Genomic DNA, 19,903 nt, shown 5'->3' with positions numbered 1-19,903 from the left:
TATACCCCTTTTATCACCTTCGATTCCCTGGAAAAACTGCTCAACGATTTGGGTCCAGACGCTCTCCTCTTTTCGACCTGGCTTCAGAGTGTGATGAGAGAACCTCTTCAAATCCAAGAAGATTCTCAGACCGGGGAAACTTATTTTAGTCCCGTGGAGAACAAGGTGATGGACTTTAAGTTTCAAAATTTATCGGAACTGCTTCAATGTGCTTTATGTTTTTATTCTTCTTAAAGAGGAGTGGGGGGGAAAGAAAAACTAAAAATTGTAGAATAATCATAAAAAATAATTTTGTTTTTCTTTAAAAAAAATATTGAGATAGTCCGATCTTGTGGAGGAGGTGGAAAATTCAAAATTATTATCTAAAACAGATGTGGCGGTCAGTCCATTTCGATCCACGGAGGAGGATATGTGTGAGATTCTCTGATCCATAGAGAGTTTCAGAAAAAAAAACTGCGAAAGTTTCCCCCCTATCTCCAAAGAATGGGTATCCAGGTTGAATGCAGAGTACAGACTGATGGGAAACCGAAACTCGAGTTCCTTAAATAGAAAAAAATAAGAGCTCCTTCTAGAAACAATTTTAGATGTCTTGTTTGGATGAGTGAGTCGACTGGGAAAAATTTCTCAGCGCTGTGGAAAAAAATTTTGAGTTAAAAAAAAAAAAAAAAAAAAAAAAAAAAAAAACTTTTGGTTAATTTTTATCATGTCTTATAGACATGATAAAAATTAACTCTCTCTTCTTTTTGTCTGGGAATGATGTCTCACCGTTTCGAAAAATAGAACATATCCCATTCTTGAAATTGTATTATTTTAGAAAGGATGATGAGTGATGATCTATTTTTCGAAACGGTGAGACATCATTCCCAGACAAAAAGAAGAGAGAGTTAATTTTTATCTAGTCTATAAGACATGATAAAAATTAACAAAAAGTTTTTTTTTTTTTTCTTTTTTTCAATTCAGAAATTTTTCTCTGAGCTTTGCCAATTTTTTTTCCCAGCCAGCTCCATCCATAAAACAACACCTCTCAAAATCTTTTCTCATTTATCTATTTAAACCACTCGAATTTTTTTGCTTCCAATGAGTCCACGCATCTTGGCCTTTTTTCCACTCTGCTCTGAGAAAGATAGGATAGATTGTTTTCGGTGGACCGTCCTGTTGACGCTTCCGATTTATATAGAGAGTTATATATAGATAGGGTCCCTCCTAACTCCCTCTATTATGACTATTAGTCTTTTTTCTCCAAGAAATATACAAAGAATGATCCACAGTTTTTTTTTCCGTTAATGAAAAAACAAATATGCTTCTACCTTCCGACTTCTTTTTAGTACCTCTTTAGGTGTCTCCTCCTTCTGGATCTTTTCCTTCTCCTCTCTTCCTCGCGAGCAGGGAATTGGAAATGCTGTTCAGGATGCAACGCTCGTAAAGACTCCATTTTCTTCCTGGAGAGGGCGTCTACGGCAAACACCGTCTTGTCATGAAATTGGAGTTGGTAGTAAAGAGGTCCGTGAATAATGTACACGGAGCGAGCTCGCAGTCGATAGGGCATCATACGATACCCGTCGACTTCTGATTCCATTTCCCATCCATAAAGACGGATAGAAGCTTCTCCGGTTTGAAGAATATGAACCCACTCGGGTGAAACGTAAAACAGTTTTAAAAAAGTTCCAGCATCGACGGCGATCACATTTTCCCATCGCAGATAAGCGTGTAAGCGAAAGGTTCCTGCCTCCATCATCGATTGGAAAGCAAAGTGCTTGAAAACTTCGATGGACGAAAAATAATGCAGGATTTTTCCATCGTAACAGGATAAATAGCACATGGTTTCTTGGACGATTTGTTCCATACGCTCCGGGTCCCGAAACAATTCTTCGAAACGGGAGAGAGGTTCCCATTGATCAGCTACATCGAGATGACAGACGGGCGTGATTTCCACCAGGGTAGGTAGAACTGCAACAGCATCGGTCGACATTTTAGTTTTGCTTGGTTGAGAAGGAAGAACGAGAATGAACCCTGTAAGCAGAAAAACTCGGATCTATATAAATACTAGAGGAAAAAAGGCGGGGGGAAGGGAAGTTCTTCCTTCCTCCCAAAGAATAAGAAAAGTGGGTGGAAAGAAAAAAATCATTTCACTCTCAGGAAAAAAAAAGAATTTTTTTTTCTTGTCAACATGTTGTCTAGACATGTTTCTAAAAATAGATTTTCAACAAAGGTTCATTCTTTTCTTAGAAATCTATTTTTAGAAAAGAATTGACATATCCTTCACAACAAATTTCTTTTTTTTTCCCTCCCTCCAGCAGCCAACTGGATGGGCAAGCGTTTCGGGTCAGATCAGTCCGTGCTGACATTATTTTTTTTAAATACAATGGAATTAGTATAGGAATGTACTAGAAACTGACCCAAGGTTGAAAAGAAAATATCAAAATCAATACTCACTTCTTGACGATTTCTTTTTTCCAAAAACCTGTTGAAGAATTCTTGATGGGTTATCCAATCTATAGACCTGTCTGAAGGGAATCCAATCTAAGGTGAGCGCGCATTTACCTGACGCGAAACTCGGAATATCTGCATAAATAACAAAACGTCCATTCTTAAAAACTCATCGTCTAGTCCATTGAGTTGGTTGGAGGGGGAGAAAAAATTTCTAAGCAATAAAAAAAAAAAAAAAAAAAATTTGTTAATTTTTATCATGTCTTATAGACATGATAAAAATTAACTGTCCCCTCTTTTTGTCAAGGAAGGATGTCTCACCGTTTCGAAAACGAAACCAAAACTCATCCTTCTCATGGCAATTATTCCAAGAATGAGTCACAGTTTGTTTTTCGAAACGGTGAGACATCCTTCCCAGACAAAAAGAAGAGAGAGTTAATTTTTATCATGTCTAGAAGACATGATAAAAATTAAAAAAAAGTTTTTTTTTTTTTTTATCACTCAGAAATTTTTTCCAAAGCTCTGAGAATTTTTTCCCAGCCGACTCAATGATCCAAACAAGACAGATCCAAATTGTTTCTAGAAGGAACTGTCCCTTCTCTATTTAAACCACTCGTGTTTCCAACTTCAGTTCAGTCTGTGCTGTGAATTTGACCTGGATACACACTTCTCACCTCCTGGAAAGAATTTCTGTGAAGGTATGCGAACATTTTTCTCAGCTCTTAGAAAATTTTACCAGCTGACTTGATCGACGAGAGACATCTCGAACATTCTGTTATCTGCGGAAGCCGTTTCATTTTCGTGCAGTCCATGCTGTGGACTCACCTGAATATCCATTGCTCCCTCCCCCTTCTGGAAAGGGTAGTAGCTTTTTTAGATCCTCGTCGCTCTTTTTACGTTTCGTTGGATATCTAGGACGAACTTTTTTACCTTATTCCTTTCAAACTCTAATATTGAGGTTGGAGAGCCGTCATGGAAAATCAGCCATGATCCTGACGAATCTAAACCGACTCCTTGAAAGCAGAGCTATGTCATGTTTTTTTTGATGACAGATTTCCAAGCTCCGAGTGATGAGAAATTTAGAAATTTTGCAGTGTTAACGGAAAGGAGGAGACAGAAACCTGGAGAATGGAAATGAAGCTGAGAAAAAATGCTAAGAGCTCAGAAAAAAAAGGCTCTTTCCAGGAGGGAGGAGAAGCGCAATTCTAGGTTGAGTGCACAGCACACACGGATCTGAAGTTGGAAACGCGAGGGGTTTAAATAGAGAAGCGAGAGTTTCTTCTAGAAACAATTTTGGATGTCTTGTTGTTTGGATCATCGAGTCGACTGGGAATAAAAATTCTCAGAGCTCTGGAAAATATTTTTTAAGTGATGAAAAAAAAAAAAAAAAAAAAAAAAAAACTTTTGGTTAATTTTTATCATGTCTTCTAGACATGATAAAAATTAACTGTCCCTCCTTTTTGTCTAGGAAGGTTGTCTCACCGTTTCTAAAAATAGATCATGACTCATTCTTGGAATAATTACCTTGAAAAAGGGTGAGTGATGGTCTATTTTTAGAAAGGGTGAGACATCCTTCCCAGACAAAAAAGAAGAGAGAGTTTGTAGGGTTTATATTTATTTTAACTAACATTTATTTTTAAGTTTAAACTATCTTTCCTGTCAATCCTTACTTTCCCCTGGAACTGCCAATGCCAGAATATGTAAATTTGAGTAGAACGCGCAAGCATTCAAATTATCAGCGGAAGTAGTATGATTTAAATAGAAGGAAACAAGTTCGGTGAGAGAGAGTTATTCTTACTTAGCGAGCGCGGAGGTAGTTATAGAGATTTGAAAAACCCCGCGTTGCGGCCTATGTGCTTGGCGGGAAGTAGTTGCAATTGTTCCAGTGAGCTTCAAGTCTGCTGAATTAGCAGCCGTATTGTAAAACGCGGTGAGTTAGTTATTTGAGAGAGCCTCGTAGTTAGAATATTGTCTTTAATTTCTTTTCAGGTTTTTATTTTTATTTTGACTGCCGAGTTGGCACCGTTTGTAAGCGTCAAGAGAACGCAATTGTAAATTAGTACGTTGAATAAAAAGGGACTTAAACCCTTTATAAGACTCTGTGGTTTATACAAGCTTTCACATTCACCTCTTGGTTGCGTGCTAGTTAGAGGCGCGCAACGTTATATTGGCGCCCGAACACTTATCGAACTGAAATGGCCGAAAACTGGATGGAAGCCGCTGGACAACACCAAGAAATGACAACGCAGTTAGAAGGATTTGGATACCTGGTCCAGACTTTGAGAGCATCAATCAAGCCAAACGTCTATTTCGACGGAAAAAATTCGGTGTCCGTATTTTTAGAAGGTATAGAAAACCACTTTCAGCTCTATCCTGTGCCCGAAAGACAAAAAGTTGCTATCGCCACATCAGCACTAAGAGGACAGGCCGCGCTATGGTGGAAAAATATAGGCAAATTTCTTCTAGGTAATTTGGAAGCCCGACGTATACTTTTGAAAATTTCAAAAAATCGTTAGTAAAGGCCTTCCCCATAGTGAAAGATCGCGCACGGCTGGAAGCCGAGCTATATAGTTTCTATCAACGGGATACAGCACAATTGACGGACTTTATTTTACGAAAAATCAAGCTAACGGATATGTTGTATGGGAAAAAACCCGATGCGGAGATTATTGAAATAATATTACCAAGATTGTTACCCGCTGTCCAAGACTACTTTGAAATTAGAAACCCAACCACATTGCAGGAACTTTTCGAATTGGCGGTGAAGTTTCAAAATCGCAGAATCGCGGAAAGAGCGAGAGGGGAAACATATTCTCAAAGTACCAGAAGGAAGGAGCAAACAAGAAATGGAAATCGCTCATATGGGGGAAAGAACTATCAAGCTAACGCATCGAAACTTGAAGGGCAAGGCCCAAAAAGAAAATTTGAAAATAAGCATCCGCGTACCCAGAAGACACAGATTGAAAGGAAAGCTTTAAACGACTAGAGGGGCCTGTGAAAGGGAGGGTCCAGACCCCGGAAGTTTTAGAAAAACCCTCAAATAGACATCTAAATACAGTCATCGTAAAAAGTTCACAGCTACCAATTATACAAGTCCTGGTTGGCGATGTACCAGTAGAAGCCCTCATCGATACAGGGGCAGAAGGCAATTTCATGAGTGAAAAGTTCTTCAAAAAGAATTTTTATAGGATACGACTCTTTAAAACCAGAAATACGGAAATTATAGCGGCGCAAGGAAAAACATGTCACTGCATCGGGAAAGTAGCATTAAACGTACAGGTAAAAGAGGAAAATCTCAAAGTATTAATTTTTGTGGTGAAACACCTCCAACACTCTTATTTTAGGTATGGACTTTTTAAGGGCCGCGAGGGCCAAATTAAATTTTCAAGATAGTTCCGTGGTGCTGGAAATGGACCAGAGGGTGGTGGAACCGGTGGAGACACCTGAATTGGACCTTAGCCATTTGAATGACCAGGAAAGTAAAGCAATACAGCAAGTGGTGAGTAATTTTTCCCATTTGTTTTCAGAAAAGCCGGAAAACTGTCAGATTGTAACTCACAAGATTCAATTAAATGCCGAAAAACCTTGTAGGACTAAACCTTACCGCTATGACAAACAAAAAGACGTAATCATCGAAGAACATATTCAGGAGATGTTAAAGAATAAAATAATAACGCCCATAAATAGTGAATACGCGAGTCCAGTCGTACTATGTAGGAAAAAGAACGAGTTTCCTCCTTCGTATAAAAGGGCTTGGAGGTTTGCTATCGATTATAGAAAACTAAATAGCATAACTAAATTCCCAGTTTACCCTTTGCCGGTTATAGACGAGTTCATTAGACAGATCAAATCGACGAGATATATGTCTACTTTGGACTTAACGTCTGGCTACTATCAAATAGCTATGAGACCCGAAGATATACATAAAACCGCGTTTATAACAAAATCGGGCACTTATGCATTTTTACGCATGCCTTTTGGGTTGTGTGGGGCCCCGTCAACATTCCAGAGAGCTATGGACATTGTTCTAAAGCCTGTCCTAGGAAAATCAACTTTAATTTATCTAGATGATATAATTATAACGAGTAGTACGTTGGAACAACACATTAGTGATCTCGAACCAGTTTTTAAATTATTAAAAGAGGCCGGTCTTACAATTAACGCCTCAAAATGCAAGTTCGCAACTAAAGAACTTAAATATCTCGGTTATAAAATTTCGCAAAAGGGTATAGAAACGCAAGATTCAAAAATAAAAGCTATTAAGAATTTCCCACCGCCCAACACCGCCAAGAAACTTTCGTCTTTCCTTGGACTATGTTCTTACTATCGATCTTTCATAAAAGATTTCGGTAATATTGTTGAACCACTCTTAGTAATCAAAAGAAAAAAGAGTAAATTTACGTGGACAGCGGAAGCTAACACGGCTTTTGAAAGATTAAAAGAAGCGCTTATTAATGCCCCTGTTTTAAAATTCCCTGAGGGGGACGAAAACCTGGAAATTGCGGCAGATGCATCAGACTATGCGGTGGGTGCGATTCTTATGCAAAATAACCATCCGCTGGCATTTTTTAGTAAAACATTGAATCAAACACAAAGGAATTATACAGCTACAGAAAGAGAAACATTAGCCGTATTAATGGCTGTACACAAATTTCGAGTTTATTTCGGCAAATCGCCAGTAACTGTCTTTTCGGATCATGCGGCTGTTGGTAGACTTTACTCGGGAAAAAACCTAACGCCCAGGTTAATAAGATGGACTTTAAAACTCCAAGAATATAATATCACAATAAAATATAAACCGGGTAAGGAAAACAATGTAGCTGACGCACTTTCTCGTATAAAACTGGACGAGGAAGGTAATGAACTTAAATGCGCTGTGTTGACTTCAAAAATTTTAGATTCTAGAGATACGGTTATTACTGAACTGAAAGCTGATCCTGAATTTGGAAATATCTATGCTTATTTGAAAGACCCCGAAAGCTTTGAGCACACAGATATCGATGCGATAAGAAATAGAGCAAAAAACTATGAAATAATAGATAATTTATTATTCTATACGAAAACAACAAACGAAAATCTTGAGTATAAGCCAGTCATCCCAGCCTCGCTTCGATTAAGCATTTTGAGGGAGTTCCACGAAAAAAAAACAGCGGGCCACCTCGGGGTCAGAAAGACTTTAAAAAGGGTACGCGAGGCGGTATATTTCCCGCAATTATACAAAATAGTAACGGCGTATGTCAGGTCCTGCAATCAATGTCAGTTAATAAATGATATTAATTACAGCCCGGCCGGGTACTTAAATAGCATTCGCGCTACATTTCCGAATGAAATTTTAGGCATAGATCTCCTTGGTCCCTTCCCCCAGAGCGAGTTAAATAAAAATCGTTTTCTTTTAGTAATAGTAGATCATTTTTCAAAATGGATAGAAATTGTTCCACTTAAACGCGCGTCAGCCAAAACAGTCGCAGATGCATTCTTACACAGATACATTTTAAAATACGGTGCACCGATAAAAGTCATTAGCGATAACGGAAAACAATTCATTAGTCAAATATTTGAAAACATATGCAATGGACTTGATATACGCCATATCAAAATGGTTCCGTATAGACCACAGGCTAACATAGCAGAAAGAGTTAATAAAAACATTGTAAAAATAATTCGCAGTTACGTGAGCACACATCACAAGCGCTGGGATGGCTACATAAATGAATTAGCTTATGCTTTAAGAACGGCACATCATGATACTACGGGAAAAACTCCAGCAGAATTATTTTTAGGCAGAAAGTTAATTACGCCTTTAGATAAATTATTCTTTGTGCAACAAAGAGAGCAGGAATTCAAACAAAAGGACGTGCAAAAACTAATTGATCAGGCGCTTAAAACCTAGGATACGGCAAGAAATAGGCAGAAACTATATTACGATAGAAAACGCCGTGAAGCAGATTTTAAAGTTGGGGATAATGTATTGAAGCGGAAATTTTCTTTATCAAGTGCCCCAGACAATTTTATGGCAAAGCTAGCTCCAAAGTTTGAAGGCCCCTATGTAATTCAGGAAATCAAAGGAGTAGTTTTATATCTTAAAAACGAGAGAGGGGAAATCTGTAAAGCAAGTCCCGACCAGGTGAAAAAATACTATAATCCCAATGATTTTGAAATCCTTAAAAGTTTCTTGCAGGAATCAAGTCTAAACGAAATAGAAGGGCCAGAGACTGCAACAACTATTCCACCACCCAAGAAACGGAGAACTGAAGAGAGACCTAGCACTTCTACAACCCGGACGTCGGTATCAAAAAGAAAAAATGATTATCAAACTCCGGCGTTTAAGAAAAACAAAAGTACAGATGAACCGGGTAAAGAAACCGTGGTAAAAAGAAAAACACCACCTACAAAGGATGGCAGGAGGAATTACACATCAAGAAGAACGCGCACACGCCACAGAGTCAGGTGCCAGCAAGGCCGCCGTTCCGGAAACTAAAAAGGCCAACAGGAAGCACAGAAGTACGAGGAACAGAAGAAATTCAAGGACTCCAGACCGGAGGACGTCAAGACCAGCCGTCCCAGGCAGAAACGCAAAAGCCAACAACCAGACGATTACTCCGTCAAGAGGCCAGCATGTAGAGGACGCAAAAGAAAGATCAACGGGGACGACAATTGGAGATCAACAAGGAGAAGATTGACATCCATGACACCTCTAACTTGGGATCAATTTTGTCAAAAACGGATGACGGAGTTTCAAGCATCGAAAACTCAAAGATAAGTTAAAACCTTCTATAAATCTTTTTCTCTTTTGTTCCGAAATGTTATGCATAAGTACGAAGTTCTATGTTTTGACGAAAGTCAATATGTCTCGGTTGAGACTTAGTTTTGTTTTACTTTATTTAGCTAAGGCAAAAGTATTATTTTCTTTAAGTGTAACAGCTAAAAACAAGCATTTTCTGTTGGTCGAAAGACTAATTCTGTTATGTTAAAGCCAAAATTTGGCCGGAGATAAAAATAACTTCGTATTCTTGTATGTACTAATAAGAATTTTAGTTTCAGTGCCGCCAGCTTGGCGAAGGATGAGTAAAGTAAAAATTTATTTTCTCTTATTCATTTTATGGTAAATTGTAAAAAGCATATGTATTAAACTTTTGTAAATGTATGTAAATACTTGCATGTTATGTAAAAGTAGAATTTAGTCTAGAAGCATAAAATTGTAGATGCTAAAAGTGAATGCTTAAAAGCAATGAAATCAAAATTTAAGTATTAAACTGTAAAGTCATGCTTTAGAGCGAAAGCCTGCATGTTTAAAAGATGAATGAGGGGGAAGTTAGAATGAATGTGTTTTGTAGGGTTCTCCACCTACATTTGAATTTTAAGAATATTAAAGTAGCTCATTGAGTTGTAGAATGTCGAGTAAGGTGTGTCTATTTGGTTGTTGAATTCTAACAAATCATGGTGGTTAGGGGAAGTGTTGTAAGACTAAAACACGAATATTCCCGTTTGACACCACACACGGTGGAGAGCCAGGGTAAAGTTAAATGAATGCTTGAAAAATTGAATGAATGTGAAGTAAGCAATAACTAAGAAAAACGAAACGTTAAAAACAAAAATTTATTGTGTCAAGAAAGTGTAAATTATAATGTATGTAGAAAGATACTGATACTTATTCCTTCCAGATGCTGGAAGGAAAGACCAAGATTGATTGATGAAGTCCAGGAAAAGTTGCTGTAAGAAGAAACCTTTGTAAAGAGTAACAGAATTTTAATTGTTACATAAGATTATTTTTGTGTAAACGAGGCTTTCGCCAGTTAGTTCAGAATTAGATAAACTTACAACAGGTCGTTTGTAGGACCTGCTTCCAAGTTTTCCAAATTCTGGCAGCGGCAAATGTAGGGTTTATATTTATTTTAACTAACATTTATTTTTAAGTTTAAACTATCTTTCCTGTCAATCCTTACTTTCCCCTGGAACTGCCAATGCCAGAATATGTAAATTTGAGTAGAACGCGCAAGCATTCAAATTATCAGCGGAAGTAGTATGATTTAAGTAGAAGGAGACAAGTTCGGTGAGAGAGAGTTATTCTTACTTAGCGAGCGCGGAGGTAGTTATAGAGATTTGAAAAACCCCGCGTTGCGGCCTATGTGCTTGGCGGGAAGTAGTTGCAATTGTTCCAGTGAGCTTCAAGTCTGCTGAATTAGCAGCCGTATTGTAAAACGCGGTGAGTTAGTTATTTGAGAGAGCCTCGTAGTTAGAATATTGTCTTTAATTTCTTTTCAGGTTTTTATTTTTATTTTGACTGCCGAGTTGGCACCGTTTGTAAGCGTCAAGAGAACGCAATTGTAAATTAGTACGTTGAACAAAAAGGGACTTAAACCCTTTATAAGACTCTGTGGTTTATACAAGCTTTCACAGTCACCTCTTGGTTGCGTGCTAGTTAGAGGCGCGCAACGTTCTAAGTTAATTTTTATCATGTCTGTAAGACATGATAAAAATTAACCAAAAGTTTTTTTTTCTTTTTTTTTCTTTCTTTTTTTTTTTTTTCAATCTCATCTAGAGAATTTTTTCTAGCCGACTCGATCGACAAGACATGACATGACCATTGTTTCTTTTTTTTTAATAATGGACTTTCACCTATCCCTTTCAACCCTCCGAATTTGGCTTTGGATCCGTGTCCTTGCTTCCACATTCAGAGCTCTTTTCTTCAACATTTCGTTGCAGGGGAAGAATCAATTCTCTCACGACGTTTAGATATTCTTTCAGAATGCTAGAAAACTCATTCAAAGAAGAAGTATCTAAGGGTGGAGTTGCCGGTTGAGGAAAATTCACGAGTCTTGGAACCGGATTATGCGAATCCGTCTGTATGCCAAACTGTAAAGGTGAACCACCCGCTTTAGGAGAGCAGATAATAGTAAGATCCATCTTTTTCCAATTTTTGATTTGAATATACTTGTTTCTTCTTACTCGGAACATTTTCCTTTTTCTTCCTCCTCATCCAGGAACTGAATTCCAGGTGGAACGGAAACATTTGTAATAAACTGTTGTTTCTTGGTTCCACACGCCTGACATTTTCCCGTGACCATCGGCAGTCGATTTTTCGACATGCGATAGTGGACGTCGACCGTATCGGCCTTGGCTCGGCATTTCACACACCAAATAGAATACGAAACAGGTTCCGCGTCAGAATGCTCCATTGCAGTAACACACTCTTTATTATTTTCTTCTCTTTTGAGAGAGAGAGAGAGATCTTAACCAGAAGTGTAGATATAAAATTTAGGATACGTTTCGGATCCGTCGGCTCTTTTCGCATACCCCACTTCTTCACAGAGGTATTCCGTTTCCTGATCCGCTCTTCGAGGATAAAACTCGTTTCCCCAAGCATCCCGAGCATAACGAATTCGATCGCCGGCCGTTAAACAATATTCGACTCCATCCGCCTTTTTAGGATACATTTCATGCCCCGATTCGTCTTTGGCATAAGGGAATAAAACAGACGTATAAAGCGAATACTCGTCCCCATTTTGAAATTTCGGGTAGTATTCTCGTCCAAAAGCCGTTCGGGCATACCGTCGAGGAGCTAAAATGTATTGGTTTCCGTTTAAATCTACCGCGTAATACTCATGACCGTTTTCGTCTCGAGCCAAGATAGGATTTCCTTCAGGATCCGTAACGTATAATTCGTAGTGAGGATGCTGGGTGTCGGTCGGGTATCGTTCTTTCCCCGATGCGTCTACTCGATAAACAGACATGCTTAGTTCTCGTGGCCTGCTCCTTTCTTCATCCCACTCGAGACCCGTTGAGATGAAGGTATGAGGTTGATATCTATAAAATGGGTTGACCCTTTCAAACTATTCCATTGTTTAAAGACGCGTGGGTTAGGAAAAAAAAATATTAATAAAAGCAAATATCTGAACAGTTCAACACAACGGGTGAATGGAAAAAAGGAATAGTTCTCTCTATCCAGTCACAGGATGGTTTCTTCTTCTAGAACGGCTCACACTCAACTGAAGCGAAACTCGGAACTCGAAATGTTTAAATAGATCATAGAGTCCATTCCAGAAAGAATCCGGAGATGTCTTGTCCAGCCAAGTTGACTGGGAAAAAAATTTCTGAGTTAAAAAAAAAAAAAAACTTTTGGTTAATTTTTATCATGTCTTATAGACATGATAAAAATTAACTGTCCCCTCTTTTTGTCTGGGAAGGATGTCTCACCCATTCGAAAAAAACAAACCATGACTCATTCTTGGAATTGTTGCTATTAGAAAGGGTGAGTGATGGTCTATTTTTAGAAAGAGTGAGACATCCTTCCCAGACAAAAAGGGGGTTCATTAATTTTTATCATGTCTAGAAGACATGATAAAAATTAACCAAAAGTTTTTTTTTTTTTTTTTTTTTTTTTTTCAGAGTAACAGAAATTTTTCCCACCCGACTCAATCGACAAGACGTCCCCATTTTTATTTAAGAATGGATTCTTGTTTATTTGTGTAAGCATTCCGAGTTTCGTTTTATATGAGTCTATGTTGTTGAAGAGGAAACATGGGTACCCTCATTTTTTTTTCCTATCTGATTTCTAAGATGAATTCAGTGAGTTCACCTTGACCTTTTCAAATTTTCTTTGTTTACTTTTAGCCTAGAGGTCGACGGATAAATCATTCTGATTTTTTATATATTTTTTTTGTGTCCCTCTCTCTCTCTCTCTAAGAAACCTATCTCGTTCCAAGTCTTCTCAAAGTGCTATTGGTTCGTTTCGAGACGAGGTCATTTCACACACAACCCCCTCCTCCTCAAAAAGTATATGTATATAAATTAAAGGAAGTGATTTTCTATACACACACTTCACCTTTTTGAGTGGTGTCACGATGAGCCTATCCAGTAGAGAACGTCTTAGGGAAAGAATGCGTGAACAGAAACGACGCTGGCGAAGCAATTCAGCTAATCGAGAGCGAGAACGAATACTTCAAAGGGAACGTTATGCTGTTCTTAAAAAGAACTCCCGACCGCGAAAGAAATATCTTCCTCCCAAGCAGTGGGAAAGCTATACGAATTTGCAGTATAAGGATATGTGGTCCGAAGAAGCCTATCAAAAATGTATTCGACAATGTAATAAAGAGCAATACAATTTTCTGATCTACGTTCTCGTCCGTTTGTACACCTATTACGCGTTACCTGAATCGAAACGTCCCCCTCCTCTGGATATTATTGTGCAAGGATCTGCCGGAACGGGTAAATCTTTCCTGATCCAAGTTTTATACCAAACTCTGATTCGAACGCCTCTTTTTAGCGAAGCGTGCTCGGTTCTTTAACTCGCACTCAGTGCTCAAGGAGCGGTCTACATTACGGGAGATACTTTGCATCATGCCCTGCGTCTTCAAATGAACGGGACTTTTGTTCGACCTCTGACCCAAGAGACTTTAGACTATTACAGACCCCTGTATGCTCCTTTACGGATGGTGATTTTGGATGACGTTTCCACAATCGGATCCAATTTATTTTCGCGCCTCGACCAGCAACTTCGACAATTGTGTCATGTGCCGGATAAGCCGTTTGGGAATGTGCATATGATTAAATTCGGAGATTTGCAGCAGCTCCAACCGATTCGCGACATGCCCATTTTTTATTCTGAAGGGTGGTGGACGCCTCAATCCACGCTCTACTATGAACTAGTCGAATGTATGCGATTCTCTCTGGATTACGAGGAGAGACTCGATCGTTTAACGAGAAATCACTTTTTAGAACCTGACGATGTGGCATTTTTTCAGTCCCGCGTTCGCAGTTTCGACGAAATTCCTCGCGAAGCTATTATTCTCTGTTTTTCGAGCAAGGATGCAGAGAAATATAATATAAAACGTCTCCAATCCCGAGGGACGTACTGTTCGTGTCTGGCTCGAGACGTGATTTATTCCGAGAGCGAAAAATTGCGGAAGAGGATGATGAAACGGAGTCAACATTTACATCGATCTCAGATGGAGAATCTCGAATCCGTCCTCCATTTACAAAGAGGAGCGCGATATCAATTGACTAAAACGCTCGACAGATCCAAAGGATGGATGAATGGAGCGATTGGAACACTACACCAAATAGACCAGGATGAAGACGGAGTTGTGACGCGAGTCTGGCTGCAATTTTCGAATAGTCTAGCTCCTATCGATCGCGTCTCCATTCGTATTGACACCTGTTCGACGAAAACACTCGCATTTTATCGCGAACAGTTTCCTTTGATGTTAGCCGAAGCGATTACGGCTCATAAAGCCCAAGGAGCCACCTTTCCGTCGATCGCAATTTACATGCACGGACCTTTTAATCGATTTCAACAATATGTCGCTTTTTCTCGAGTGACTGAACCCCAGGGATTGTATATTCTGGACCAGTTTCGTCCCCGCATGAAATTGGCGAGCAAGCAAAAATACGAGGAGGAACTGGAGCGATTGCAAAACATGTCCCGGATTCCGTATGATATATCGGCTCGAGAAGAAAACCAAGATCCGTACGAGTTTCTCATGAACCTTCTTCAATGTGGGAATCGTCTTTCCTTCCATCTTTCCAATAGAAACATCTCCCAAGAAAAAGAAGTCGTCAAACTAGAAGAAAAACCTTCTTTCCATGTAAAACCTGTTATAAAATGTCAATCTTAAATCTTTTTTTAAAAATTCAATAAAAAGAAATATTCTCCATCCCCTCCATTCTTTCAAAGCTTCACAAAACGCTCAACAATGTCCACACAACGGGAAGAGAAAAATCGATCTCAACGGTCCACACAACATGTTGACTCCTCAAAATATGTCTCTCCCAAGTGACAGGATGCTTCTTCTTCAACGGCTGACACTCATCTAAAGCCAAACTGGGAATGCTTAAATAGATAAGCGAGAGTTTATTCTTAAAAAAAATGACGCTGTCTTGTCAATGGAGAATCGAGTCGGCTGGGAAAAAATTTTGAGAGCCGAAAAAAAAAAAAAAAAACTTTTGGTTCATTTTTATCGTGTCTTATAGACAGGATAAAAATTAACTCTACCCTCCTTTTGTCTGGGAATGTTGTCTCTCCGTTTCTAAAAATAGACCAGAACCCATTCTTGGAATTTTATTCTTTTTAGAAAGGATGAGTGATGGTCTATTTTTAGAAACGGTGAGACAACATTCCCAGACAAAAGGGGAAGGTAGTTAATTTTTATCATGTCTAAAGACATGATAAAAATTAACAAAAAGTTTTTTTTTTCAGAGTTAGAAAATTTTTTTTCCTGGCTCTCAAAATATTTTCCGAGCCGACTCAATTCTCCAACTGACGACACAGCGCCATTTTTTTTAAGAATGGACTCTCGTTTATCTATTTAAGCATTTCGAGTGTCACTTCAGATGAATGTCAGCCGTTGAGGAAGAAAAACACAGATTCCCATTTTCTCATTTCCTTCAGATAGAGAGAGGCCTAGATTTTCGACACTCGATGACATTTCAAGCACTTTTTGTTTAAGCTATTCGACTTCATATTTGTCTGACGTTCAAGAGTATGATCTCTCGTGGATGGATCTCTTCCACCTCATTCTCTTTCCAGTCGATTTAGAAGGGGAAGGGGAGATTTTTTTTTTCCTCATGGAGGATGTCTCCTGAATACCGTTCAAAGAGTCTATGGAGAAATTATATGGTCAGAGTCACGGATTTCCAGGGCAATCTGCTTCTCAGCTAAAAAAACAGGATCTCTCTTTCCCAGTCTGTCTTCGATTGCCTCGTTAACTGTGAAACCCATCGCTTTTCCGATTTTATGGTTCTCCCAGTATAATCAGACAGTCGGTCACAAAAGTATTCGAACACCGGTACCCTATCAGAAAATGACAAGATGGCGTTTTTTTTTCTCTTTCTCTCTGTGTGTCGTGTTATTCCATCCTAGGTTTTCTTCTCCCCCCATCTTGGAAAAAACTGGAAAAAATTGGTTACGATCTCTTTTTGAATGGGGAGATGCCATTTTGAAAAAAAGCTGACGACCCTATCTTGGAGAATGAACATGACCACTCTACACACCCTTTTACTCTCTCTCTCTCTTTTTGAATTGGGAACCCATTTTGGGAAAAAGCAGACTACCCTATCTTGGAGAATGGAAATGAACGCCTCTCCCTCTCTCTTTGAAATGGGAAGCCATTTTGGGACCCTCTATTCTTGGGGAGGGAGAAAACTGAAGTCTGCATTTCGCTGTCTCTGAATGCGGAAAGCCCTTTTGGGAAAAGCGGACCCTCTTGTTCTGATCTTCGAGAACTGGAAATGAACGCTCTACACGATTTCTCTTTGAATTCAGAAGGTATTTTGGGACCTTCTAATGTTGGAAAACTGAAATGAACGCTCTACACCTTCTCTCTCTCTCTCTCTTTCTCTGAAATGGGTAGCCATTTGAAAACTCCCTAACTTTGGAAAAAAACAGAAATGAACGCTCTACACCATCTCTCTTTGAAAATGGGGGGCTGTCATTTTGAGACCTCCCTCCCCTAAACTTGGGAAAAAAAACTGAAATGAACGCTCTACACTTTCTCTCTTTGGACATGGGTAGCCCTTTGGGGACCCTCTACTCTTGGTGTATAAAAAAAGAACTGAAGTGAAGGCTCTACACAATCTCTCTTGGAATGGGATCCATATTTCGGAAAACGTGGATCACCTCATGCTGGAAAACTGAAGTGAACCACCAAGATTGGACTCTATATAATATTTTTTTTAAATTGACATCATGACCCTCCTCCCATTTGTTATTAAAAAAATTGCTTTTTTTTTTGTTTTGGTTTTTATCCCATTTCCGATGTGATTTCAGAAATGCAATTCCATAACAGTTCAATTTCATTCGAGTTTAAATGATCTAAACAGTCTTTGACCCACCCATCCGTATGATTATTTTCTTCTCCTTCCTGTTGCACCAAATTTTGTATGTCCATATAATCATTCCATACGGGAAGGGCTGGATCCTCACAAGGCTGTCTTGAAACACTTGTAATCTCTTTGGGATGAGTGGAGGGATCTAGGATGTCTGGACCCGGCTGCGATTCTACCTCCATGATTTCTGGACCCGTTGGAACTTGTTTACCCAGCTGAAATTCTACCTCCATGATTTCTGGACCCGTTGGAACTTGTGAACCCGGCTGTGATTCTGCCTCCATGATTTCTGGACCCGTTGGAACTTGTTTACCCGGCTGACATTCTACCTCTACGATGTCGGGACTTTTTGAAGCTTGTGGACCCGTCTGACATTCTACCTCTACGATGTCGGGACAGGTTGGAGAAGAAGAAGAAGAAGAAGAGGATACTGGAAGAGGTTCTGTCTGTGTGGAGTCCGAAAGAGGTTGCCTGTTTGAACAAATCGGGGAAGAAGAAGAAGAAGAAGCTTCTGGATTCTGAAGCGGATTTTGCACGCCAGGTAGGTTCCGGTAAGTCGAGCGTTTTTTAAGAGGTAATTTTTTTTCTTCCTCCTCATCTTCAATTGTGATGACTTCAATTTCATTCCGTTGCCGGGTCGATATTGTTTCGGGCCATGACGACGGTTTGGTCCAGCTCCTCTTATCATCTAAGGAAGGGATGGGTAAAGGTGGCGGAGGGTTTTCTTCTTCTTTTTCTTGAAACATCATCGGCAATTGGAAAGAAATCTCCTCTTTCAATTGTTTCCAAAGCGAGTACGAGCACCGATCGACGAGAAAGAGACTCTTCTGGGTTGTGACGATGAGATACTGCGTTTTCAGGGGAACGACATAGTTTTGAAAAGGTCTTAGAATATATTTCTTATATTTCATCCTGTCGCTGACTTTAAAACTTCTTTCCTTCAGATTGGGGGACGATGATTCGTAATAGGCGAGAGGAGCGGCTGTGGTTTGAACAATATGAACTTCGTCCTCAGCCGTCGTTCTCACTCCAAACGTAAAATATCGTTTCGTGAGAAAAATATTCTTCCACCGAAAACTCGTGCGCGGATCTGTATATCGCCGGTCTGTTTGAATGGGCCGTCTCAAAGCTCGATCCATCCGATTCCAAGAGAAGGGAGATTCCTCTTTCGTTTGTTGCGATTCGAATAAATTTCTGTATATATTCTGAACGAGCAGGTTGGAGGATTCGACATCTTGGTTGAAAGAAACGATCGCTTGATGAGGTGGTAAATGCGGAATAAATGTCGCACAATGACACGCCAAAAAAATTTTCAAGTTGGAGATTTGCTTTAGCGTCTTCAAATCCTCCCCGTTCGAAATCCGTTGAGTTGGAAAAACGTCTAATAGCGACATGGCTCCCAATGGAAAAGAAATGATCTCGCCCAGTACTCTCGTCTTTTTATATATCTATATAGACACACACAGACACACATAGAGGCTCTATGACGTCCGTTTTATTTGTTTTTTTTTTGTTTCTCTCTCTCTTCTTTCCAAGAAATCTTATCTCCATGACCTCTTTTTCTTTTCTTAAAAAGATGAATGTGTGTGGGAATGAGGAAGTGAAAGTAATAATTTAATAAACAAAAAATTATCCAACCATGAACTTCTTTTTTTTTTTTTCAAAGTTACCCTTCCCAATCCAAGGACGTCCAGAGATAGAGGAAGCAGGAAGAGAGGAGGAGGAGGGAAGGGAAGGTCACACTCTCTTTCTCTCTATAAATAAAAGGGGAGAGCCCCAAAGTCGTATTTTTGTCCAAGTGGATCATGAGGAGGCATCCCCAGCTCACTACGTGTATTCCTTTCAAATATAAATATGTTGATCTTTCCTTTTATATCATCCAAGGAGTCGTTTACCTGAAAGCCTCCGATTTGTCAAAATGTGCGGGTTATTATACCATGGGGAGTTATCAAAAGATGCGGGACGAACTTTTGTCCGACGAAAACGTGTTGATGGCTCGTGACATTCCACCTTTGGATGCACAAATTTTGTTAATGAAACGAGCCAAATATTTTTACACGTCCCACTTTCTAACCGTCTCGCAAATGAATAGGATTATGGATCGTCTTGAGAAGACAAAAGGGATTCTCTTTCATTTTAGTGAATGGTTGCATAAATGTTTGCACGAACCTCTCTCGATCGAGAAGACTGGGAAGAATACCTATTATATTCTTCTCGAGGACTCTCCTCGTTCGTCTCATCTTAGAGAAGCTACGACATTTGAAAAAATCCTCGAGCAAGAAAAAATAGAATGGTGGAACAACTACCCCATCCCTCTCCCCGAGCATCAAGAGGAGCCTGTTCAGAAGAAAAAGAAAAAACCTTTCCAAAACCCTATCCTCATCCTCCTCGATAATGATGGGGATGAGGAGAAGCCTGTTCAGATTCCTCTCCGTTTGTCAAAACCCGTCGAGGATGAAAAACCTCTCCCTTCCTCAAAACCCCTTGAGGAAGAGAGACCCCTCGAGAAGGAGAAATCTCTCCCATTGTCAAACCTCCTCGAAGATGAAAAACCTCTCCATTTATCAAGACCCCTCGAGAAGGAGGGACCTCTTCCTTTATCAAACCCCCTCGAAGATGAAAAACCTCTCCATTTATCAAGACCCCTCGAAAA

Source organism: Stegodyphus dumicola, chromosome X1 (genome assembly GCF_044657685.1).
Source record: "Stegodyphus dumicola isolate Sdum_Otavi_A_Nest chromosome X1, ASM4465768v1".
In the NCBI taxonomy this organism is placed as follows: Eukaryota; Metazoa; Arthropoda; class Arachnida; order Araneae; family Eresidae; genus Stegodyphus; species Stegodyphus dumicola.
The sequence above is the reverse complement of the archived record's forward strand: the minus strand, read 5'-3'. Positions refer to the sequence as shown.